Below are 20340 nucleotides of genomic sequence, written 5' to 3'. Positions count from 1 at the left end.
TTCAGGTGCGCTTATGCATGTTTCAACGAATTACATCCTGCAAATTATTTCAGATGATTTGAGATTGATATCAGATACTCTACACATATCTTTCATAAATACAATTATCAAATAATTTATATTGCAAGGATAATTACGTTATTATAACTCCTTAATGCATTACAATATACGTGTATTAATTTCTTTGGGTTCATGCACCCTGAATTATATGAAGTTATATATGCTTCTATGTAAAATGTGTTTAGAAGCTAGTTGCAAGTATACATTTTACTTGTTAAAATTGTACGTGTTACATTTGGTTTAAAATTTTGTCAAAAGGCGCCATTTTATATGTGTTATTTATGTAAATCATGGATGCGTCGCGTAATAGGTGTATGGGCTGCGTATTTTAGAGGCAGTTAAAATCAAGAAGTGCAGGAATGGAATGTAAATTACAAGGTGAGCACAGCAGCAGGAATGAAGTTTTACATATGGTGTTTATTACTCTTGAGTTGATGATAACTGATATATCGCAAATGATCAAGCATGTACAGTGACATACCGGGCATATATTTAGGAATAGCTATAAAGAACTTTTAGTATTGTTGGTGTGACCCCTGTGGAGTTTTGAAACATTTTTAATGTGGAGGGCAGGTTGACATCTATAGGATGTATTTTCACGTTTTCTAGTAGTAGATGCAATCATGTAATAGTAACGTCTTTGGCTCTAGTGTTTAGATTATTGTTCATCGTATTTACGTTCTGAATATTCAAATACCGTCGAGGACAACTTTGTATTTCATTGATTTAGAAACGCTAACATGAATACTAGTTGAACACTTAGGTCTATGTAATCACCTTTCACCCTCTCCTGAAATATATGGCCTTCGTTTAAACTTGAAACCGATATCTATCGATCGAGCTGGTAGAATCTTTAGCAAGTCGAGCGAAGTACTTAGCGCTATTTCGTCTGCTGTTACGTTCTGAGTTGAAATTTCGGGGACGATTAAATAAGTACCAGTTACGCGCTGGGGTCGATGTAATCGGCTTAATCCATTTGTCTGTCCTTGTTTGTCCCCTCTATGATTAGCCCCTTATGGGCAATAAAGAAATATATTTTCACACGCTCTATAGTAATGAAAAAAGAAAACACGTGCATATGTATCAATTAACTTCATAGCGTTCAGATCCACTTAGGCTTTGAGTAGAGTTGATAACTTATTCAAACACAAAATTCATATATATATATATATAATATATATATATATATATATATATATATATATATATATATATATATATATGGCCAAACAACGTATACAATCATAGCCATAGTCATTTTGAATGTGTATTAATGCGCTTTATGATAATACGAGTGATAAACCGCTTCGTGGCATGCACCGTGTCTTACTGTCTGTCCTTCTGTCACAATTAAATAATTATCACTTTCAACTAATTGCTTTCTTGTTTTTGTAAGTGTGAGACGCAACGCCATTAACATCAATATGCAACACCCAAGTATTAGGTTACATCGGGTGATAGAGTAAGTCTGCCACTCATATAAACCAATGTGGTTTTGCAGCTCAAAAACAAAAGTAGAAGAGAAAATGCCGGAAATTATATGGTCCATGATATCTGTATGATCACGGTCGTGTACAAGTACCTACTTTTATTGATTTCGATAGAAGAAAATATTTCAAACTGACTTCAGCGTAATTTGAACTCGGATTGCAGAAATTCGAAATAAATACTGCATAGAATCTTGTTGCTTGCCACCTCGGGAACCGAGTGGGCCACCTGATTTAGTATTCACTGAATTTTCATATGTAACATTATGAGTATGATTTGTATTTTATTTTTAGTGAAGTTTTACCGTAGGAGACTAGAAGTATAGCAAATATAATGAACATGGCGGCTGACTTACAAGAGATTTCAGTCAGTAGAATTGGTTCTGCTTTTAAACTAGTCTTGATTTATTGGATGCATTTCCTTCTATCACTTGAAACTATTATTTTTTTAGTTGACTTATCTATTTTACAAAAGAAATTACAGTCTGCAAAACAGTGAATAATGCTGTTTCGAAGTTCATTATACACTTTTCCACTTCAATATTCGTTGATATACACAAAATGTGAAATTTTAAAAAAAGACGAATAATATGGAATCTTCTTTTGAGAAAATAAATAAACATTTTCTGAAACATATCATTTAAAATATTCTATGAGTATGGAATCTTTTTTTCAGTTATTTCACTGACATCGCACGTTATTGTTGTTGACAAATGTATTATAGACCATCCGTCGGCATTTACTACCACATATTTCATTAAGAAACAAGCATTTATTCACAAATCTAAGGAATAGCAGCCAAAATTCAGTAAGTTAGAAAGACAATATTTTAATGTTGAAATATTAGCTCAACATTATAAATTTTTACTATATCAAATGTGACATACATTAAGATATGTAGATTAAGGGGGAGATTGTTGAACTGTTAGAAGATACAATGTGATTAGCGGCATTGCTTTTGGCTCTTTATGTCCTTAGTTTAATTTTCCCCGAGCCTTTGGAGTCGATAAATTAAAGCAAGAATCAAGTCTTGAGGTCAATTTATACTCTGTCTCCATGTTACTGGCCTTATACTAAAATTAGAAAGAATTAAATATGTGTATTTGCAAAAGATTTATTTGGATCTTTTCGGCAGTTTTTAACACAATTTCTAGGTAACTAAAAAATTTTAAACTTCGTATACTGGTAGAATGTGTTTATAAAACATCTTTTTCTCTTGGCTTTATTGAGAAAATTCTATAGTTTGTAAGCTATCTGTTGTTCCTTTTCTTCAATTTCTGCAATTTCAGCCAATCAGTGACTTCTATGGAGTTAAAAAGCGTTCTGTGCCGTATGAATATGTCCCTCGTTTAAGAAACAGATTGTGTTTATTTACATTTGTGAAGAAAAAAGATACCCTTCCACCACCCCTAACCCTAACCCTAACCCTAAAAGAGATTGAAATGCAATAGATCGATTCTAGGGTCATAATTATGTGTGACAAATTCATATGACACCGCTAGAAAAAACTGCCGTTCAAACCGAAAAAATCCGATTATTTTTTAAATAAGGAAACATCATTGTTGTCACACGTAGTTAACCAACAGATTTCTTTATTATGTATACTAGAAGAAAGACCGTCCTCTTGGTGGTTTTCTGCTAGCCACATGAAAATATTTACACATTTAATTCCCATGTCTAATAATTTTTATATTTTACGTCTAATTATGTCCTTGTATAATAGTTCGCCCTTGCTTAGTAAATATTGCATTCCTTATTTTATCACAGTCACAATCTCTCTTTTTTGAACAAACATCACGGTAGCCCAACAACACAGAGAGAAACAGTTTGTCAAGTTTTAACTACCCCTCAAAGAAATATAGAGATTTCACTTCAGCAGTACGTCTGTAAGTTTTGCAGTGTGAGAGAGAGAGAGACAACATAGCAAAGAATGAATGAAATAACCATGAAATGAAAAAAACGTATAAATAAAAGGGAATTGCTTCAGGTGTTTACGCCCCTGAAATTGTTGCCTCATAACATCCAGGAAAACGGATATATTTTAACAAAATTTTCTACAAATACAACTTAGATGCTGTGGTTTGATAGTATATAGGGAGTTATGGGAAATAATTTTTGCGGGGGGAGGGCATTTTCCCCTCCATAACTATGGATTTCTTTTAATGGAAATTTATACAAACTCCTTTCAAACGGCATATATTAAGATTATAAAGTAATTTGTGGGGTATATGTTTTCCAGGATCGTTAAAACGACTGCATTCGAAATGATGGTTTTGATGGGAGTATCTTTGTATGAACAGAACTGTGAAAACGCTTCACACCCTCATCATCCAAATCCGGACATATTTTGGCCAATTTTTTTTGCTCTTCCAGACCACGGAAAGAGCATTTTCGGGAAAAAAAACAAAAAATATTGTGAATATTTTCAGAGGGAAAAGTGATTTAGAGGTGACTGTGCTGGTGTTTCTGGCACATACAAAGTCACCCCTCCTCGTTTCTGTATCACTCTCGCATGTTTTGATGCTCTTCAATATTTTCCCCACAAATACATTCATATGCTAGAAAAAAGAAAAAAAAGAGAAATTATGAATTTTTTTGCAAACCCACTCCCTGCCTCCGATTGTTTCTGTTTAGAAATTAAAATATTAGAGCGCTTCAGATGGTCAATACCGGCATTTATCTACAGTGATTAAAAAAAAATTACGGAGATGTGCTTGCATAGCATTTAACTTGATCTGAAATCGTATGCTGAAACAACAACAATTGCAGCATGGAAGATGTTGGTAAACTATTTACGAACACAAATACCGTTAGTTTCACTTTAACATTAAAACTTCATTTGTGTCATCATATTTTCTTCTCTTTAAAACCGTGACCTCTTCACTGACAAGACTTCACAAAAGTGATGTAGCACGAAGTTTAGTCAGTTAACAACACACACACACACAAATACTCACACACACACGCGCGCAAACAGACATTCATTACCTTTCATATGTGTGTATGTGTATCTATGTGTGTGCGCGAGTGTGCACTGGTGTGTGTGTGTCACTTTTGAAGTTGTGTTCGGAAACTGTGAATAATGTGGAAGTTTCGTGTACTTGTCGGTAAGGTTTTTCTCCTCGTCTTCTAATACTAATTACCCAACTTTCTAAGTTCTTCAGGCAGCTATCAAGCGTTCAAAAATTATACGTGTATTCTAAAAAGAAATTCACTTCAATAAATAATGTTTTGCATGACGTGTACATTAATAGCGACTTAAGTCTTGAAAGAGAAAGTGACAGAATTTGCCAATGAAAATAAAATACTCCGCAGGGAATGCAATGAATGTTTCAATCTGTGATGAATTGGATGCAGTGAATATTTAAATTTACAAAAATTTAATTAAACTTGAGAACTTAAGGTTATATATAATTGTTTAGAACATAAAAATACTTCCAGGTGGTCAACCCTTTAATAATTGCTATCTTTTCGTACTTTTAGTAATTTTACTTACCTAATTAATAAACAGCTTTCTCCATTATAGTATAGATTAAATTTATGTATTATAGATGAAATTATTTGAAATTGTTGGCGTAATGCAATAAGAAGGTAATTAATCTTTAGTCTGGTGATTAAAATATATGTAGAAAAATATCGTACATGGGTATTTTTATATACAAAATAAACAGTATACTTGCACCAGTTTTACATATGATTAACCATGCTTAGCAAGTTTTGTATTTTTCTCTTTAGATTTTCTAAATATATATATTCCTACCTATTATAATTTCAGGGCATTGTATTCAGCGGCTATAGGTATAATGGCATGAAGTAATAAAAAATGGAAGTTTTAACATTTGGTATATAAATTTTATTTATTAAAACTAAGGTTATTTCAAATATAAGAGAAAGGTAATATAAAAGCATTTAACATTTAGTTTGCTAATTTAATTTTTTGCAGACGAAATTTATAATTTCAAATGCCAATGTAATATTTATATGATATAAAAGAATGAACAACAGTGTTGAAAGGAAACAAATCCTGCAACCGAGGAAATTTTCCCATTTCATATTCTTTCTATTTCCTACAGGTACCGCCGCTTAAAAAATCAGCCAAAGTTTCAATAATTATTCAATTAAAAGTTTCTTAATATAAAAACTATTTTTCAATTATTCAAAGTCTCAAAGTCTCGGAGTTAGAACGTATTTCATTTTAAATAATGGTAGAATGGGAAATTGAAAAAGGATTTAGCTTTCAGGAAAGCGATGGGTAACTATTAGGTATTGCAAATACATTCATATAACCATTGGCAAGGGCAACTTGTCTTTTGCTAGTGAATGTTGAATGAGGAGAAAATGGATTGGAAGAAACTGTATTTAAAATGGTATAGCTACGATTATGTTAGTCAACATGCTACACATGAAGGTGATGATGATAATGGTGGTGATGATGATGGTGGCAATGTTGACATCGAAGACTAAAACTATGATGATGATATCGAAGATTGCGATAGTAGACGTCCTTCAGTAGTTTTAATCCACCACTGGTGAAACATAAAAAAACTGGACTGTTTAAACGGACTCATATCGATTACAAACACACCATTTATATATATATATATATATATATATATATATATATATATATATATATATATATTGATAAAACGGTAAGATAACAAAAGTAAGAAAGAGACCTCAATATTATGTAAATAGAGAAAATTTATCTATACAATAATATGTTACATTACGCGATAGTCAAGATAAAACTCTGAGTTTCAGATGCCGAAGTGGGAATCCACGACATCTCTTCGGTTATCTGGCTATTTGAAAACGCTATCTTTTTCATAGAATAATCTATGTGATATGCATCCATATTAAATTCTTCTGTGTGTGAGAGTCCTCAACCGATGTTAGGCGATAATCCAAAAAGGCCGTATAAGCTCTTAGTTGAGAATAACGTCGTCCGGGAGGTTATTTATTGATGAAACGGTAAGATAACAAAAGAAAGAAAGAGACCTCAATATTAACCGAAGAGATGTCGTAGATTCCCACTTCAGCATCTGAAACTCAGAGTTTTATCTTGACTATCGAGTAATGTAACATATTATTAGCATTTTCACAGTATAATCGGTGAGTGAATACAAGTTTATGGTGAATTAAATCTAAAATTTTATATGTATATATATATATATATATATATAATATATATATATATATATATATATATAGATACATATAAAATTAAAGATTTAATTCACCATAAACTTGTATTCACTCCTCGATTATGCTGTGAAAATGCTAAGTTTCGTAGTAACTAAATAACTAAAATATACTTCAATTTGTGTCTATTTGTATTTTGAGATTTTAGCTTTCATTATACCTACAATATAGAAATTCCTGCAAGTCCAACTACATTCCACTTACAGGCAATCTTCATGTTTTTATGACTCCGTTTTGCTTCCCCAAATATCATTTACTTATTTCATTCATATGACGGGGGCCATGATGGAGCACAGCTTATTATATATCTATGAATTTTTTATTAATATCAAAATACGCATATTTTGTAGTTTCGTATTTCAAAGGTCTATCTCTAAGATGTCTGTTTCATTTAATTCCTTAGTATTTGTCTTCACACACGCGCAAACACACACACACGCACACACACATACACTCACACATACACATACATATACATATTTATGGATTACAGTATGAAAATTATAACTGTGTGCTTTCTCATCTGAAAATATATAAATTTTACCAGCTATATTCTACTAATTTCCATGTAAAATAACAGCTTCGGTCTTAGGTACAGCACCAATAATTGTCAGAGATGAGTGTGAGCTAATTCCATGAAACCAACTACATCACAGGTAATAAATTCCACCCACCTTGAGAATATAAGATCCAGTTTGAATGCATTTTAGTTGAAACAAATAAATCAACGCATTTTTTCTACGCATTCAAGGTTCTGCCGGGTCACTGCCTTAATTTTGCAGTGAAGTAACTTTCATAAGTAATTTAGAATACTCTTTCCTGTTAAAAACTGAAATGGATATCAATTGATGATTGGCAGTATTCACGAATGAATTATAAGTTTACCTGTTATAATTGTGGAAATGTTTCTAGCAGTTAATACAATTTTGTTATATTTGATCAAACTTGGAAGTGGTCTGATGAATAAGTATCCGGAGTCATCCTAACGATGCTAAAACACGCAGAGAAAACTCGCTTGGCACAGAGTGACCGGATTAGCGTGTGTAGCATTTCACAAAAGCTATGCAATATCATCCTAAGGGCCTATGCAAAGTTATTAAACAATTTCCATTGTTCTCGACACAATCAAGAAAATCTTGTGCACTTGAAACCCAAGTGTCTTTTTGCTGAGCTGAGAGCAGTTGTCGCGCAAACTTGGTAGACCCATGTGTCACACCCAAATCTTCAGTGATAAAGGATTTAACTGAGCCGCAACTTTTCTGCACATCCTGTGAAAACTTATGGATGGTGATTCGATGATTTCCCCTCATAGCTGCACGCACATCAGTGATGTTGTTATCACTTTTGCTGGTTGTGGGTCTCTCAAACATTCGTCAATATCGACATCTTTTCGGTTATCTTGGAAACGTCTGAACCACTAGTACACTTGTGGGCGGCTCATACACACATCTCCGTACACATTCTGTAGCTTTGTGTTGGCATCTGAGCAGGTATTCTAATGACAACATTTTCTGTCATGGTCAACGCGACGATCACACACTACACACTGTCCATCCAAGCATTGCTGTAAACAGCGTAAGTGAAGTAGAACGTGAAAATTAAGGATACCTGCAGAGACGATTTCAAGGTCAATCTTTGTCAAACGGCTTTACTCTGTATTTTATACCTTCGTTACTATGGCAACAGTTCGAAAATTTATTGATCAGACCTCGCGCGAAATATATTTCTTACAAGGTAAACTATGAATTATGAGTTGTATACTTAGATTATGGTCTTAATAAATATGTAATATGGATAGTATCCGACTCAATGTGAAGCACTGACACATCAAGTCAATATAAATGAAAATTATTCCAATATAAACGACGAATTATTATACAGGTGAACTCAATCATTTATGCATATTCGTATCGCATATGCATATTCGGAATAAATTTTCAATAAATCTCATAATAACCAAAACAAAAATAAAGTTATGGAGAAGTACAAAATACATCGAAATAATTATTGACAAGAAAATACAAAAATGGAAAACAGAAAAGAAGTGGCATCAGAAAATATAGATTATTAGAATAAAGATTAAATTTTTAACAAAAAAATATTAAGAAGCCTGAATAGACGGAAAACAGTAAAGAAAAAATTGTAAGACTGTAAATATATGAGTAACAAAAAACAAATAGGTGGAAAACTAGAAAAAAAATTGTGAATAGAATAATTCAATTGTCTGTTGGCAACTTCCCTCTTTTTGTATTTTAAAGTTTTGGCAATGTGACCACACACAAGTGATATTTACGTTCTCATTTGCGTTTCAAGCATTTCAATTTATTGTCATCTCTTGACAATCAAATAATAAATTCTCAATGTTGACCAGTACTGATTGTCTAACAAGGCAATTCAATTGAGAATTTCATCATTAGTAAAGGTAGCAATACGTGATGCCTTAGAACACTCTGCCTGATTTCTGACGAAAATCGCAAATGAAATAAGAGTAAACAGACAAGATTGTACGGATAGAAAATATAGTCAACATTCATTATAATTGGCATACACACACACACAAACACACATGCAACAAACTCGATAACATCCGTTCACACACAACCATACATATAAAGAAACATTAGCTAAAAGTACAAAAGGAGACAGTGACAGAGCACTGGGGAATTAGTGAGAAATTGTGAAAGAGTGGGTCATAATTGTACATTATTGAAGAAAAAAAAAGAAGACGAGAAGGGAGGTAATCGATGAATGTCCGCCTTGGGGAAAGAAGTAGGCGTAGCAAATATGCTGAATTAAGACGAAACCTTTCTTTACCGTAATTTACTTTCAACAATAGTTGCCACAGGCAATATTTAATATTTAGTTCAGAACAGAACGTATTATACGAATCACTAGATATTCAATGAAAGACATTGATTAAGAGGTTAGTTTCGAGATATCTTTGAAAGAATGCTAATTGCAATTTTTTTGAGATGAAAGCAATTTTATTTAAGATGGCAATCGAATAAATCCTAGCGAAAAATTTAAGATATGCATAGAAAATATCTTATCAGATTCATATCAAGCAGAAAAACGAACATATAATTATTTGCAAATTAAGAGAAGAAATTTGTTACGTTAAGAAAAAAAAGTGAATTTATTTGATGCTATAGAGAAACCATATATGACGTAGCATATGTATATAATAAGGGTGTGTGTGTGTGTATGTGTGTGTGTGTGTGTGTGTGTGTGCATTGGTGTGTCTGAGTGTGTTGTTTTTGCATGCACAATTGTGAGTATGCAGTTATGAGTCGGTAATTGTATGACCAAGAAGTACAAAAACGAAATACTGTCAGTTAAGAATTTTCTTTGTAAACATTAAATAACGATACTGTCAATAGCTCTGTTTGCGTTTATTTACTGTAGCATTGTTGACTGTAATCATTTTAGTGACTACGTAATTAAAATTTAATCAGCAGCGTATAATCGTATATTCTGAAATATTTTAGAAGTTATAGTGAAGAATCAGCGATTGAAAATACAAATCACCTCTCAACACTGATAGTGTTGCTTAGCAGAATAAATAACAAGCCGGCAATGATATTCGTTTTTATTGAATTCATTGAATAGTTTAGCGTTATCTGAAGGGATTTGTTCATGTACAATACTAACGCCCCGGCAATATGTGGAACGACAAAATAAGCAATGTAATGAAAGCATCACCGTCAGGTCATTCACTTCTATTACGTAATACATACTCTCATGAAGATAGCAGATGATATGAAAATGTTATGAAAGAATCCATAGGAAAGTCAGCTTTTCATACAAACCTAAGGGGACGACATTCAGGTAAACAGGTACGCACACACAAACACACACACACATACACACATATGTATATATAAACACATACTCAACTGCACCCAGCCACACACAAACGTATATACAAATATGAATGTACGCATGTGTGTGTGAGTGTGTGTGTATATATATTGTGCTGGCAAATAAGTTCCAGCCGGGGTTTTTGTTTTTTTAATTTGTCACCGTTTTAAACTTTGGAATCTAACTTTTTTTTTGAGAATTCTACTTTTGAATCATTTTGGAATATGTTTTGTTTTTTTCTACTTAATTTTAGTTAATTTTTATCTATTTTCAGATCATGAAAATGGAATTTCAAGTTAAGAAAAACGAGCATTTGCGACACATCCTTCTTTTCGCAATTAATCAAGGTTCCAAGGCTACAAAATCTGCTCGTGACATTTGTGATGTGTATGGATAGGGTGCCATAGATGAAAGAACCGCTCATGATAGGTATGCCAAATTCAAAAATGTAAATTTTGACCTCAAAGACGCACCTCGTTCTGGCCGTTCAGTTGAGTTCTATGAAGAGCGATTAAACCAAATTTTGCACGAAAATTCTCGTCAGACGACAAGGGAACTGGCAGAGAGAATGGAATGCTCCTAAACTGCTATAAAGAAGCATATTCACTCGATGGGAAAGGTCCAAATGGAGCATGGGTTCCACATGCTTTAAGTGACAAAAACAACAATCAACGAGCCACAATTTCCGCTGGTTTGCATGCTCGTCACCACTCAACTCATGGACGCAAGCAACAGTTTTTTTACTGAATCGTTACTGGCAACGAAAAATGGTGCTTGTACATCGATATGAAACCACGCGTGAAACAAGATCTTCGTCCGCGTAAAACGATTTTGAGCGTATGGTGGGCACTGGAATGGGATTATCCATTACGAATTGCTTGAACAGAAAAAGTTGGGACAACTGAACAGGGCTATTAAAAACAAAGGACCTAATCGGCATCATGGAGTTCTTCTTCTGCACGACAACTCCCGCCCTCATATCGCCAATATGACCGAGGAAGCCATTCAAACGAATGAGTGGAACGGGCTGCCACAGCATCCGTACTCTCCTCATTTGGTACCAACGGAGTTCCATCTCTTTCAATCTGTTTCAAATGTTATGCGTTGGGATTCGTTCAATACTGATGCAGAAATAAGAGATTGGCTGGATCAATTTTTCGAGTCGAAATCAGGTGGTTTCTACCAACTAGTTATTGACAATCTTATTGGACGTTGGGAAGAATTTGTAAACAACAAGGCTGAATAATTGTTGATTAATTAGTTGTTACACTTTTTATTAAACTCTTTTTAAAAATTTTGATTTAAAAAACGGCGGCAAATTAAATGCCAAAACAGTATATAAATATATTTCTTAATTGCACAGAGAGGTCGACATAAAGAGGAGGCAAAGAGGGGGAATAAGTCGGTTACAGCGACAGCAGTGTGTAACTCATACGTATTTAATCGACACCGAAAGATTAAAGTTAAAATCAACCTCGGCGGAATATGCCAGCTAGCCGACCTCAATGATTATATATATATATATATATATATATATAATATATATATATATATATATATATATATATATACATAAATCATGATAGATCGCTATCCACTACCCATTCTTTATTTTCTCTCCTTGTTTCTTTCTGTATCCCTTTATGTGAAAGAGCGCAGGCTCGAAACCTTAAAGACATTTTCACTTCCCGAGCGTTATACTAATACATATCTTGTTGTCTACACCAACTGTCTTCGTCTTTTGTTTTCGTTTTGTGAAATCTCCCTCTCTCTCTCTCTCTCTCTCTCTCTCTCTCTTTCTCTCTATGTGTATATATATATAGATATATATATACATATATAAACGCGAAATTGTCATACCTGCTTCTATTCGTATGTACATAGATATATGTACACACACTTATGCATTTATATGTATATATATGTATGTATGTACGTATCACTGCGTGTGTGTGTGAATATGTGTGTGGTGTATGTGTGTGTGTGTCTTTGTGTGCGTAATTGATAACAACTAGAAGAGACTGATTCTAAGGTGAATGGAGATTCCACCAGGAGGGATTTATATAATCAAACGTTATCCAAAGATAATCTGGTGTTTAGACCCTTAACTATAACACTCTCACTTTGATGGTCTAGCAAATATGGCCAAAAACACTGTTCTTTATCCTTTGGTTTCCTGCAAAACTTCCTTCTATCCCTCCATAGCTCGTATGATTTTCTGTTACTTCTTCCATTCAGCAGGTGGCCACTTTTCGCGCCTTTCCTCTTATTCCAATAATTGTAAGCGCCCTCCATACTGATTGGGCAGGAAATCCTTTACAGTCACATGTATAATACAATATCTTATTTTCTTTCAGTATATTTTAAGCGAGAAATTTTATAATGCGTTTTATGATAACTGAGCTCAGTCTGTTTTGGCCTTAGGATAAACGTCAGCAACAATTATGACTATAATTTTGATAACATATTATTTGAGTTTGGTAGTAAAATTGTAAATATATCTCATTTACGTCACACTAATGTTTTATGTATGTAGCAGTCTTACGTTGAAAACAAATTTATATCTATGTTTCCATATATATTCATGTTTTATATTAAATTTTTTTTCATATTATTGGGATTCGTATGTCTGATGTAGTAAATTCGAAACTACATATATATGCTTCTGATGAAAAATGAAATAAATCAATATGCGAATCTAATTATTGTAAACAGAAATTTGAAATTACACTGTATTACTATCACGAACTTCATTCAGCTGTTTTACCATTTGATTTATTTTGATTTAAAATTCCCATCATTACGATCCATTAATTGAAGTGCTCAGAAATTTATACACAAATGTAACTAAGAATGCAATATTTCTGTATTTTTAAATTTTCATATATTGCTATCATATATTAATATCACTACGATTCAATCTATAATCAAATATAGTTTGGACTGTAGTTGAACATCTACTGACATCTACACACTATCCCCACGCAATTAGAATATAAGACTAAAGAACCACTAAAGTATATTATATGATATTATATAGATAAACAAAGTATCTTGACGCATCACATTGTATCAAATATATTTTCATTGAAAATTAGTTACATATTTAATGTAGTATATACATATATAGGATATATGAGATACTTGACAGGGTAAAACATTGCTTTAAAGATATCTCTTATTAATAATGTTCCTTCAGGGATATGTCACTTTATTTCCGAAGAAAATATATGCGACATTTTAACGTCGTTTGCATTATTATTCATGATACAATGCCGGAGAAAATCTTAGGACCAGTGAAAACTTGTGAAAATGAACTTTTTGCAGACCAATTTATTCGTCTATTTTTCAGCATAGATTCATTATTGGCAAAGAGAAAATTATATACGACAACTTAAAGAAATGTTTAACATTTAAACACAAAATATGCATTGTATTACAAGTACCCAAAAGTTGAAGGTCCCTGCAAATAGCAATTGAAAACAATTAATAGATAGTAAAGAAGGAGTCTTAAAACTTAGTAACTCCACCGTTCACAGATTCGTTGTGGCATACTCGACACAAGTGTTTCAAGGAAGTTGTCCGGAATGTTACGCGATGAAAGAAAGGCTGTTTGGCGAGGAGCATCCACAATCTCAAATTGCGTCCAATTTTTGTAGACGGCTCTTGCCACAGATCCCTAAAAATTTTCGATGGAGTTTAGGTCAGAATAACATGGAGGATGATTCAAAAGATGAACGATATTCTTTCTTAAGAAATCTTTTTGCTTGTGATCATTATCGATTGTAACAATATACGGTACATAAATCTACTTTACTAAATATAAACGAGGACCTTCTGTTAAGAGTCATGACCGCTTCAATATACCAACATAACCGACTGCTATTTGACGCCCCTGAACAAACATAAGATCTATAGTTTCTGTGTACGAGAAAGTACCCCACAACATGATATAATCTCCACCACTTTGTCTCATTGAAAAAGTTTACGGTTGAATAGCTACAACATTCCAATATCTTCTGAAACCACCAGGACCATGAAGGTTGAAATGTTTCTCCTCCGAGAATAACACTTTCTTCCAGTTGTGAACGTCCCAGGTTTGGTGATTCTAAGCATTCAAAGCGGGTAGGTTTCTGGCGTAGAAGAAGACGGGTTACTATAGACTTTTAGCATTTTAGAATGTCGTCATATTTCTAAAATATCGTCTGAGCTACATCCTGCATCATTAACTTGGTTTGATGATAGACAAGTGTCTTTCCTAACTTTCCGTTTTCTTTGGTCTAACTTTCCTAAATAACCGTTTCCTTTAAGAGGATAAAAATGGCGACCAATTTACTGCGACCAATTTCACTCGATATTGCACATTGAAAAAGACCTTTTCCTGGAGCTCTACAATCCTATCAGGTTCAAAATAAACCAAACGGCAGTTGTTAACAAAAGCGGAAGCTTCAATATAAATGCCAGAATTTATAGACTTTATTCCAGATTTAAACTTTTTATTGTCATGGCGTAAAATCTTTGATGTGGAAAAATATTGTTCAATTTCATACAATGCATATTTTCTTCATTAAATGTTAAACGTATCCTTTTGCATATCTTTTGCTATTTGCCAATTATGAATCTATAAAATATTCATATATATATCCGTCTGCAAGGCGTTGATTTCAGCGGTCTTTTCAATGGTCTTAAGATTTTGTCCAGCAGCGTATAAATGTAAGCAGAGCGTCCATTGATGTGGGCTTTAGTGCTTATTCTAGGGATAAAATTCGTACAAACTAAAAGTATATGTATGTGAAATTTTCGTTAAAAATCCATGCAATCGATTAATTGATTAATCTGATTTTAGTGCGTGCTTAGTAGTCTTAATATATGTACTTACCTTAGTAAGTAACGTGGTGAGGCGGTGGCATACAAAGCGCTTCAAGATTAAACCAATTCAAGTTCTCATTATTGAAGCCAGGAATGAGGAATGCACTAGTACAGGAATTGTAAAAGGCCTTTTTATTTATTTTTTAGTTTGAAAATTGCATCATATCTTAACATAACTGACTGCTACTGAAATTCCACTCATTTAAATCTTATAAAATGATTCGAAAATTTGAATTTGTATAATTGTCTATCTCTGTGAAACTTGTTAAATAATGGAATTTGTATGAAAATTTGATCCATTGAAGCACGCACGTTTCTCCAAATTTTCCCCTTAACCGTCATTCTCTCGTAAACATTTTTTACCGTTGAACGTAAACGAAATCATCGAAACTGGTTTGGTAAATTAATAAATTTGTTACAAATGTTAAGTCTGCTACATATGTGTGTGTGTGTTAGCGCGTGTGTGTGTGTGTGTGTGTGTGCGTGTGTGTGTGTGTGTGTTAGCATGTGTGTGTGTGTGTCTGTGTGTATGATATGGAGCGTTGGTTTGGGGTTTGTGAAACTGCATGTCAGACTTAAAAGGAGCTTGACTAGAAAACTTCTAATTCAATGCGACGTGGTTCATCTCAGCAACTAGTGTTTTAGGATATACATTTTGTGATTGAACAGGAGTCTGAAGCTAGGACTTTGAATATCGAAGGCAGCCTGTTATTACTACTTTAGAATTTTATCTGCTCTTTCTAGTAATTTTTCATGAGTAACTTGAGTATTCTCATTCTCCTGTCATAGGTTATTTAGCTGTGGTTACTGGGTATTTATATTTCTTAATAAATACAGATTCCCTATTCAATTGCAATTGGGCTGAAGTATTTCTGTCGCATTGATATATTAGGAAAATTAAAAATTTTGGAAGTTAGATTTCGTGAAAGAGATCTAGGTGTTTACATGTGGGTATATTCCTATTTGTGGATTCCCATTGGCTGTGTAATGTCAATATTCCTCTCAAATGCAAGCTGGTTTGACCAATGTAATCACCACTACATCTGCTGCAATTGAGGACATGAATTAAGTCCCTCAATGCAAAGGTGAAATGTTTTATTTTTATGATGAATATTTGGCTTTACTCGAGCTTATAAATGGAACCTTCCGTAAGATTGATGCAGGTACCGAAGTCAAGGCGGGTAATTTTGCCGTGTATTGGGATTGTATTTTTGGTGTGTAATTTGCAGCTAGTAAATAGCATTTCTATAGGCTTAATTTATTTTTTTCTTTTAATAATTTTGGAGTGCGTTTTCTATTCGCATTTTATTTCTTCAAAACGGATACATTCTGACTGATGACGCTGTATGCTTGCACGGTTCTCGAACTGTTGATATATGGGGTAAAGTGTTAAGTGTAACTGCCAGTTTTCTTTATTCCGCAATTCTTTGACGTCTATCGTTTTTGTACGTTCTATCCCGTTATTTATTAAATTGATTGAGTGTTCTATTTCGACTTATATATTTTGAAGTCATTGCAAAGGTACTTTTTTTTTCAGAGTACCATGATTGAACAAAATGGTGCAAATTCTTCTTCTCAAGTTTATATAGTCGTTTTGGATAGTATGAAGAAAATAGTAGATATTGTTTTATGCCTGTGAGTTTAAACTAGATGTCGGTTTCGGTGTTAGTATCCCTTTTCAGGATTTGGATGCGCCGAAAGCGTAGATAATTTTCATTGAATTCCATTGCAAATTCGGAACTGTGTTTTATGTTATCAAATTTCTTAAACTCCAAATGTTTATGCAGATTCTGTTACCACACAATGCAACACATCTCTAGATAACGTTTCAAGTTGGCGAGTAGGGATTTAAGAAAGTTATCACCGAATTACAATCTAGCATTTTCGAATAGTTCGATTTCTAGTATGTCATAACTAGATTACAATATGGTGGAGGGGAATAACCTCTTTCGAATTGGAGTTCCAGATATCCGTTTGGTATTTTGTAGGATGAAATTTAATCCTTCAATGATAAACCGTTTCATAATTTGATCTGGTATGTCATTTGGAATTAATTTCTGACAAAATTCTAAAGCCTCTATTCCGTATTTGGTTAGAATCGATGAGTAGAATCTCAAGTACATTTTCAACTCCCAAAAACTTTGCGCGCCGGAATTCAATTCATCTTCTTCTTCTTCTTCTTCTTCTTCTTCTTCTTCTTCTTCTTCTTCTTCTTCTTCTTCTTCTTCTTCTTCTTCTTCTTCTTCTTCTTCTCTTCTTCTTCTCCTTCTTCTTCTTCTTCTTCTCCTCCTCCTCCTCTTCTTCTTCTTCTTCTTCTTCTTCTTTTTCTTCTTCTTCTTCTTCTTCTTCTTCTTCTTTCACTCTCCCTCTTTGTGTGTGGGTAAGTCTGTATATATTCTTGAGAGTATATATAAATATATATATATATCAAAAATAAGAAACAGGAATAACTTCGGTAATTTGGTACGATTGTTTCATGCTACATAATTTTATTAAATATTGTAAGTATTACAATAGTTTTTAAATGAGCAATCATCAGCCATTTATAGGGGTTTTCCATTAATGCATCATTTTCATATCAATTCATAACATTATAGAGAAGGTAGAAATATAGACAAAGATGTCGATTTAAATTTTAAGAATATTAAGGTATGTAGAGTTTATTTTCTGACTGAAGAATAATCTGGTGCATCTAACTTAAGTACCATATTTATTTGAATCTAAATTTTGCTGAACGTAATATATATATATATATATTATATATATATATATATATATATATATATATTATATATATATATATATATATATATATTTATTTATCTACATATATATATATATAAATATATGTGTTTATATATATGTATGTATGTACATATATGTACGCTTGTGTGTATGTATGTATGTATATATCTATCTATTTACCTACCTACATACATATATATATATATATATATGCGCAACCGGTAAAAAGAACTTTCACCTAATTAAATTACTTAAATTACTTCAATTATTTGTCAGCATTTCTTCATTTCCTTTTTTTTATATATATATATATATATATATATATATATATATATATATAGTTCACCAGATAGGAGAACGAGTTCTCATCACCTCGCCCAGGTAGACTAGGGGCTTCTAACAGAAGTCTTTACTTTGTTAAGAGACGTGTGGAATATAATCCCTCTTGAAAACAACTGTCAAAGCAGAACAACTTGATATCACTCCCAGAACAGCAATGAGCTATTTTCACGAGCTTGGCTACTCCGGCAGAGCATCAAGTAAGAAGCCACTTCTTCGACCAGCCAATATCAAACGGAGAAATGATTGGGCCAATGAGAAGGTCGGGAGGCCACTTGCATTTGGGGACACTGTCATATTCTGTGATAACTCATGATTTGCAGTACTTACACGTGAAAATATTGCAGCCAATAGTGAAACATGGCGGCTATTTTGTGATGATCTGAGGAGCAATTTCAAGCAATAGTTGAACAGAGCTGGTGGAGTGTGAGGGAAACATAAACTCAAATAAATATGTTCATGAAATATAAACTCAATTAAATATGTTCATGAAATATTTTTCATATATTCTACTGCTTTTTTATAACTTCCTACGCCTTGATCCTTGGATCTTAACTTTTTATGTATGTGTGTTTGTTTTGTGTGTGTGTTTGTCTAGGTGTTTGTGTATGTATGTATGCATGTATATATGCATATAATGGAAACGGTTGGAGTCAACAACAAGGAGTAAGGCTGGATTTCATTTGCTATCACTGCAATTGCTTCTCCGCAATTATCCATTTCCATATTAGAATCTCAGATGCAAGTATGGTAATATGTATAAAATGTCTACTGGACAGTACATGGTGAAATTTGATGGTGAACGAGATTTATTGTATACTCTGCTACGTTCTTAACACAATATATAGCATGACAATTTATGTATATTCGCATTTGTGTGAATATGTGTGTATGTGTGTAAGTTTGTGAGAAGTGTAAGTGTATGTAGAGGTAACAGTTGTAACCATGAGATATACAACATAGAAAATACCTCGTAACACTTAAATGATTTTACATTAAACACCGAAACACTTATAGACAAGTCTCTCCTTCCCTTGAAGCCTGAATTTGAACTTAACATGATATTTAAATGTATCCACGGTGCGTGGCTTATTCTTGAATTTAAACGAACTGAATCTGCCAACGTTATTACGTAATTCACACAAACAGGAAACAGCTGTCGGACATGTAAAACCATATAATCATTCTTATTTTTTTAATTATATTTGTACTCTATATAAATCTTCTCTATTAATATACGAGCGGGGGTCTAAAAGTAACCGGAAACGTTTTCTGTGGTACAAGCCCTTGTAGTTCAGGCTTCCGCAGTTAGAAGCCACTTGATGCGGGAATCCCCCTGCCAACAGGAGTCGTGCTGCCACATGGCATGTCTTTTTTTCCTTTTTTGCCGTACTTCTCACATATTCTTTGATGTTTCCGATGTCTGAATTGAAGAAAGTGCGTGCTTCCGGGTAATTCTCTTTTCTGGTGGGAAAACGGCAGCCGAAACATCTGTCACGCTCAGCTTAAATAGGCTGCTTTGAGCAAAGCGCAACTTTACGAGTAGTGTACACGTTTAAGGGAAAGTTTCTTGTCGCCTGAATAACAACTTCATTAAGGGCCACCGTGACACTCCCGAACGAATGAAAACACCAGGAAAATTCATGAACTCATCTTGGAGGAGCGGTGTCGAACAACTGACAAACTTGTTGATAGGACAGGAGTATGCTGGAGCTCCTACCAACGAATTCTGAGCAAGGATTGCGAATGCAAAGAATTGCATCGGCATCTGTTG

General features: G+C 33.4%; 1 long non-coding RNA gene across 1 annotated transcript; it reads left to right on the top strand.

The window, feature by feature from the left end:
* Nucleotides 1–4252: 4252 nt before the first annotated feature.
* Nucleotides 4253–20011, top strand: LOC118766134. Its single transcript, XR_005002048.1, has 3 exons — nt 4253–4473; nt 11105–11108; nt 20001–20011. It is a non-coding gene; the product is annotated as an uncharacterized LOC118766134 (long non-coding RNA).
* The last annotated feature ends 329 nt before the right edge of the window (nt 20012–20340 follow it).

This window comes from Octopus sinensis, linkage group LG1 (genome assembly GCF_006345805.1).
Source record: "Octopus sinensis linkage group LG1, ASM634580v1, whole genome shotgun sequence".
Classification (NCBI taxonomy): Eukaryota; Metazoa; Mollusca; class Cephalopoda; order Octopoda; family Octopodidae; genus Octopus; species Octopus sinensis.
This window is presented reverse-complemented; position numbering and strand designations above follow the sequence as displayed.